Here is an 8019-nt window from a genome sequence, read left to right on the forward strand (position 1 = left end):
ACCTTTGGCCATCTAACTGGTCCATACTGAACTGATTTCAGGTTGGTTCTATGGCTGGTTGTCGCAGAGTGAATTTTTCTGACCACTGAAAGAATTTCCACCGGAGTTTGGACTTAACATGAAATGCAAACTTTAACCACTTAACATCCTTCAACACCTGAACACCAGAGTGGTGAAGTAATCTGGGCAATAGACCTCTGAAGTTCGCCTACAAAAAAGATCCAAAGCTGCCATCTTTGCCCATATAAAGATCCGGGAGTTAATTGAAGCTAACTGCCTATGGCAAGTTGCATTGTAAGTTAGCTCTGGGGTAGCAAAGATCAAAGTGTGCCATCTTCACCTACTAAAGATCACAGTATCCACTAGACGGCAATGGACAAAACACCTGCATTTCCAATGATATTATCCCCGTGAGAGTTTAAAAGGTGCGATAATTGAAAATCCCCATGTTATTTTCCCATAGAAAAAATCTCAAGATACCGGATCTCCTTATTTGGGCAAAGATGGTAGCTTTTTTGTAGGCAAACTTCAGAGGTCTATGGTGGAAAACTTCAGCTTCAGCGAGTAAAAGTCACATTAGCTGCTCTACGTGGCTGAAGAGTGAGTTGTGCTAATTAGAATCAGCTGGTTTAAGTGAATGGTTGGCACAGATATGTGGTAGGACTTTTACTCACTGAAGCTGGAGTTTTCCACCTCTGAATCTGGGTCCAGCTGACGGATGCTGAGTGATGGCTCTGTACAACGTCACAGAGGGATGACGGACTCATTTGACGGCGTCTGCGCCAGAAATGTGACTCTATCAAAGCGTGTGGCCATGCGGTGTAGCGCTGGTGGAGAGTGGGACTGAATTAGCTGAGTTAATGAGAGAGCTCCCTCAGGGCTCCTCACCTGTGGAGAGAAGATGAATTAGCAGAGTGACTACAGTATATCTCCCTTTACGTCTCGTACACAAACACACACACACACACACACACACACACATGCATGCACAATACTGTACATACACACACTTTATCTCTCATGACCAGAGGAAGAACATACAGTATCCTTGTGTGACAGAGCACTCATACTGTATATTTGAGTACATTAAAGTTTTTAGAACATATGAAATGCAGACTTCCCATGGGACATTACTGTTTGGAGTGAATTGGATTGAATGACTTTTTTGTTTAAGGATGGAGTGGAGTGTATGGCTACAGGAGGACCCCAAATGCACTGGGCGGCATTGGGCAGTTCCCCAGATCATGGAAATACAGGTACTGTCACTGTGGATGCCAGTGTGGAATTCACCACTGCCAATTAAACTGCATGATACATTTAATAGAACACACTGCAACTGAGCATGCGGTGAAGAGTACAGTCAGGTTTCATACACAGCAGTGTTGGAAGAGATGAACATCAGATTGGAAAAGTGAGCACATTACGCCCCTTCTCCACTGTTAAATACAGTACAGCATGCCGTCAAATCTCACAGGTGTAGAGTGTTCCACTGCCAAATGCACAGTACTGTACCTGAATATCCATGCTAATTTAGTTTACCCTTAATAAGATCATTGGACAGGCACAGCCATGTAACCACATTCCTTAATTAACAAAACATTATGTTTATTTAGCGCTTTTCTTGACACTCAAAGCATGAACATCTCATGAGAATCTCACTAACCACCATCAATGTTTAGCACCCACCTGGGTGATGCACGGCACTGCAGCCATTATGTACCAGAATGCTCACCACACACTAGCTTGAGGTGGAGAGTGAGGGAATGAATTACACAGGGGGATGATAAGGGGGCCAGACTGAATTAGCCAGGACGCTGGGGAACCCCTAGTCTTTGCGATAAGTGATATGAGATCTTCAATGACCACACTGAGTCGGGACCTTGGTTAATATCTCATCCGAAGGACGGCATCTCCTACACTACAGTACAGTGTCCCTGTGACTGCACTGGGGTATTGGGATCGATGTGTTTGACCAGAGGGAAGAGTGCCACCTAATAGCCACCCACCAACACTACTTCCAGCTGCAACCTAGTTTTCTAAGGAGGTCTCCCAACCAGACTTAATACAGGGTATCTGTTGGTCTGCTTACTTTCGTTTTGCAGTAAGATTGTAACGTTAATGTCCAAGTTGCTATAACTGACATTGAACATTCTTGACTGACATCAACATGTCACTGACGAATTTGTTTCTGAATTTTGAACTACAAATTGGACGTTACCTAGCGAATCACACACATGTTCGTTCTCATACATTGACTGCAGTCTTTTGTATCTTGTAAATATTTCTCTATTTCTCTTTTTTTATAAGCTTTTCTTTGGTGTTTACAAGTTCTTTCCTGGTTTCTGGTTTGTCAAGCATTTCCAACTCATCTATGAAGAGTTCCTGTGTTGCAGTTTGTAAACAAGTCAGATGTGCTTTGACCATACAACTGTCATCATCCTACCCTCACTTGAACTTCTTAAGGCCGGGACACACTCATCCATTCTCATTGATCTCAATGCAATTCAAAGCAGCTAATAGGCTATGAAATAAAACCATGCCAATTTCTTGGTATGGAGAAGGGTATGTGATGATGTGGGGTTATTCTAATTCCAAAGGCCAAGGGGATGCATAGGGTGCATAGGGTCCTGGATACATGACATAACTGCCATTAAAAATGTGAAAAAAAAATCTGTGGGAATTTTAACACATAGGGTTAACATACAGTATTTCTTCATTTCTTCATTCAAGGCATTAAGATACATTTCCAAAAGATGATTTTATATTCCTCTGTCAACTTTAGCATGTGTTCCAATACTTATGGAGGGGGACTATATATACACTATTTTGACCTCGCTCACTCGCTCACCTGCCTTGACTCACATATGAACTTCAGTCACATCTCATCCTTAATCCATAGCATATATGATGACGGCGGTCAACCCTTTGCAGCTATAACAGCCATCCCCAAACTTCCCACAAAGTTGGGGTTATGAAATTGTCCAAAATCTTTTGGTTAATGCTGAAGCAATCAGAGTTCCTTTCACTGGAACTAAGGGACCAAGCCCAGCCCCTTCCTGTTCCAACATGACTGTGCACCAGTGCACAAATCAAGGTCCATAAAGGCATGGATGACAGAGTTTGGTGTGGATGAACTTGACTGGCCTGCACAGAGTCCTGTCCTCAACCCAATAGAACACCTTAGGGATGAATTAGAGCGCATACTGAGAGCCAGTCTTGTCCAACATCAGTGAGTGACCTCACAAATGTGCCTCTGAAAGAATGGTCAAAAAATCACATAAACACACATCATAATAAACCCTATGGATTAAGGATGGGATGTGACTGAAGTTCATATGTCAAGACAGGTGAACAAATACTTTTGGCAATATAGCGTATACTGTATATATATCATTTCTTTATGAATGGTCAAGCCAATACAACTTTTTGAATTTACTTGAATTGAGAGACAGAGACAGAGAGAGAAGGAGAGAGGATGATGGCTAGGCCATGGATGAAGCAAACTGAAAGTGGAGGGACAGATAGCAAGCAGAGCTGATGAGATTTCTCTCCCTATGGAAAGCCTGGAGTTTGGAATCGTTAGATCTTTGGCTTTGTGACTTTCAAAGTATGGTTCAGAGTAATTGCAACAATGATTCATTCAAGATTAGTCATTAGATCAATCATTAGATTGCACTTCCAATTAATTTGTGTGCGAGTGTAAGTGATACAGTTGCTAATTATGATGGTATTTTGAGTTCTAGAATTTATTTGGTTTTATGATACAGCGTGGTCTGCATTTCGGTTAAAAGACCTGGGACCTTACCACTAAGAGTACTCCTAAATCGCGCTAGAAGATTTTAGTTAGGAGTTTTCCCTTAGAAGTTATTCACAAAGCCTTTCAGACCTACTTTTAGTAAGGAGAAACGCCCACTCCTAAACTAAAAGTGAGTCTTCGTTGCTATGGTTGACGTCATTACTCATGCACGAGCTTGATGAAAGTGACCACCTTGATTGGCTGGTGATTATAACGCGGGAATGATGGCAAACCTCCCCTACAATGACGAGTTGAGTGACAGGTGTTAGGTCTTAGCTGGTGAGAATGCGTGCGCTATGTCGGGCTGTGAAGGATGGATGCATAGCCTTAATGAATAAAGAGTAAAGCAAGCCTAGGCTTAATGAAACACTATGGACTGGAGCAGTATATTTGCAACATGTTTTAAATTAATCTGTATGAAAACATGTAGCCTATATTTGCAAAGAGGAGAAGCGATTTAATTTAATTAGGCACAATAAGACGTTACATTTAGTTTACATGCAATGGTGGTTTTGGTTGTCGGTGGCATTATTGCATTTGCATCCTTAGTTGCAATGCACATTTATTCCCTTGCATGACAGCGAGCTCCTGCACTGCACGGTCATTTCAAAACATCGCGACGTGAAATGCCACTAAAAGCGGGTTGTGAATAGCTCTTAGTGAGTTAGAAGTCCTCTCGAGTTCTTTTACGCTGTCCTAGACTTAGGAGCTACTTTTAGGCTTAGAATGCTTTGTGAATAACTTTTAGTGAAAAAAAATAGGAGTCATAAAGTTAGGAGTGACACGCCCATTATTTTTAGGAGTTCCTCCCTAAATTCGCCAGTTAGGAGCTACTTTTAGCCCTAAAATTCTTTGTGAATACGGGCCCTGGGCAATGCTGGGCATGCTCTGTGCAATGGCAATGTGCACTGTGCGCATACAGTATGTGTCCCTTAGGACACTTTCTCTTGTTATGAATGTGTTTTAGTAGCCTAGAAATCTAGACGCCCCTAGCGGCAGCAAATACGGGTAGTCTAGCAACTCTCCGTAGACTTGGGAGCTGGGCTTTGGCAGCGACCGCCGAACCAATCACATCGTGTATAGAGTTGGTGGGCGGGCTTAACATAATGACGACTGACCAGATGTGACCGATGTGACTGACCAGTAAGCATCCTGATACTTGAAAACAAGAAGATGATTCATTTAGCTCTATCCTATTGTGTGGAGAGGGAATTTGAAAGACAACTGTTTATCCCACCCCTCCGATTGAGCCCTGCTATGGTGAGTTTCTAGACCTTAGAAATCTAGCTTGTTAGGCTAGTGTTTTAGCACAGCATTTTTAAACTGCAGTACACACCAAAAATGCAACAAAATTACACACTGTAGCCTAAAGGCCCCATCACATTGCACACGGCATGCGCTGCGCTCACCGCTAGGTTGCTCTTGGTTGAGGTAACGTTCTAGCGATTTTGTTGTGGTTACCGCTGGGCTCCACGCAAAAGACAATTGACTTACAGCGCGCCGCGGTCAAAGTTCAACATATTTAAACTTTGAACGCAGTACGCGCAAGAGCGGCAAAGCAGCAAAATGCTGAGTGCAGCGGCAGACCAGTTCTTGCACACTCAAACCATTGAAAGTAATGGGTTTCATAGTGCATGCCGTGTGTAATGTGATGGGGCCTTAATACAGCAAAGATAATGACAATTTAGTCTCTCCATTTTACAGTTCAGTTCAGAGTCTGCATTTCTCCTTTGGAAGTATTGCTGTTTTACATCTCTTCACCCATAGATATTAGAAAGCTAGATACCACATTGTCGGTCGAGTTCTGTTAAGTGGCAAAGGCTACAGTATGTGAATGCAGCCGTCACACAGGCTTTTGAAGTTTGCCTACAAAAAAGCTGCCATCTTTGAGATGCGGTATCTAACTTTTTTCCGAATTTCTGTTTTTTTGAATGATCGCTCCTGTTAAACTCTTGCGGGGACAAAGAAGTCTGAAACGCATAATGTTTTGCTCAACACATTTTGGCCCTGTGCCTTCGAGTGGCTCCTGTGATCTTCAGTACGTTAAGATGGCAACCTTAGATTCAATTAACACTCGGATCTCCTAATATGGGCAAAAATGGCAGCTTTGGTCCTTTTTTGTAGCCAAATTTCAGAAGTCTATTGCTGGGGGCAAACACCTTACTGTCTATGGGCAACACTTGCCGACATTCAGAGACACCTGCCTCTCCATTGGCCTCCAGCTACTGCTGCCCCCACCATGATGGCAGCGCGATTTACATACGTCCTGGAGCCCAATGCGGCATCTCGCATTATAATATCTATTCTTTACCGCCACTTCTACCGTGCACATCATTTGATTAACCATGTCATTATTGTGCTACCTACTGCCACCCACAGACATGAAAGAGTATTTATTTATGTCCAGACACCAGACACACTAAAAAACGGCATAGCCAACTATTTGCAACAAGTAAATAGTACATGTTTCTGAACCAATTAAGTGAAACTGGACAATTTCCCACGGTACACCTGATGATCTCCTACGGCACACTGGTGTGAAACAGCAGTTGAAAGTCACTGTGTTAGCACACAAAAAGAACACAAATGCACTACCAGCCCTGTTGGCAAGTGACACCACATGGTGCACTGCCATGGAGGGAGGTTTGCTCCCAAAACTGATTTTTAAGTAGCTAAATACTAACATAGTGAAATTATGTTTACAGGGACATGACATGCTGCCTCCTTTCTTGTATGACTGTAGATGTATTTATGCTGAAGCTGAATTCTACAATTTGTCATGTTTTTAAAAGTATTTTCTTACGTCACGGATACAAAAGTCCTGATAGTGCCAAGATAAAATTACAGAGCATTCATTGTGGGTAAGGGTGCATCATTATATTCTGCTTCCCCAACAGCAGTGATGTCGTCCCTAAAAATGGCATAGGCTACATCACTAATGGATACTAATGAGGTACTCAATGTATATTCAAAAGTCAGTTAGTGCCTCTCTTGGGCACTATTCATTCCCTACAATATGTATTAGTTCTTGGACACTGAAATGTATAAGAAATATGACTAATTTAAATAGAAAATGGAAATAGTGCTGTATCACTGGAAACCATTATAAATATTTTTTCCACTCCATCTTCATCTTGAAATAAAATGAGGAGGCAGGGACTTCCCCCTGCAGCTGGAATGTGTGATTGGCTTCTGAACAACGCTTTGCCATGTGATAGGCTCGTTGAGGAGACTTATGAAGGCTTCATAAATGCAATGGTGTTCCTCCAAAATAGCTACTCACAGCAAGACGGGAGAGAGAGAGAGAGCGGTCGGTCATTCAGCTGATTTGTTTTGCTGACTTGCATGTTTGAGTCAAATCAATAACCACTTTCCTGTTTTGTGAGATTCCATGAGAGAGCGGTCTGAGTGACTCCTGTAATCTATAAGCTCCGTTAAATCAGTAAGATGCTGTCACACTACAGGCAATGTTTAGGTAGTGTGTGTGTGTGTGTGTGTGTGTGTGTGAGAGTGTTTCTAGTGAGTGTGATGTGCTTTGTCTGCAAACAGAGTAAAGGGAAAGAAGGAATGCCAGGCCTCCCAGTTATGTTTACAAACAAGTGACGAAAAAATGATGGATGAAGAAAGTGTGTGATGACAGGAGAAATGAGAAGACACAGCAGCATGAATGAAGAAACAGCTGCAAGACAGATGGGCAGCAACACCAGGGCACTGCAGCAAACTCACCACATCACAAAATCTGTGAGAGTGAGCGTGAATGTGTATGTGTGAGTGCGTGCATGCATGCATGTGTGTGCATGTGTGTGTCTGTGTGCGTGAAAGAGAGAGAAGTAGGGTATAGGGATGAGATATATATATAAGAGAGGAAACGAGAGGACAGAGCAACAAGAAGGCCGTTCTTAAGGCAGGTGTCCTGGGATGGACATGGAGAAGGAGCTATCAGGTGTCAGCAGAGAGAAGCACGCATGGAGAGGGGAGGAAACAAGACAACCTGCCTCATTCAGGAGTCTGCAGAGATCTGCTCAATGAACATATCGAGTGCTGGGAGATCAACAGAGAGATGGCAATAGGGAGAATGACAGAGAGAGAGAGAGAGAGAGAGAGAGAGAGAGAGAGAGAGAGAGAAAGAGAGAGAGAGGTGCTCCCAGGGATGCAATCTTTTTTTGTCGAAACCGGGAGAGGACAATTCAGTGATGTAACTACCGACTACCATCTTTTCTCAT

Source organism: Sardina pilchardus, chromosome 8 (assembly GCF_963854185.1).
Source record: "Sardina pilchardus chromosome 8, fSarPil1.1, whole genome shotgun sequence".
Classification (NCBI taxonomy): Eukaryota; Metazoa; Chordata; class Actinopteri; order Clupeiformes; family Clupeidae; genus Sardina; species Sardina pilchardus.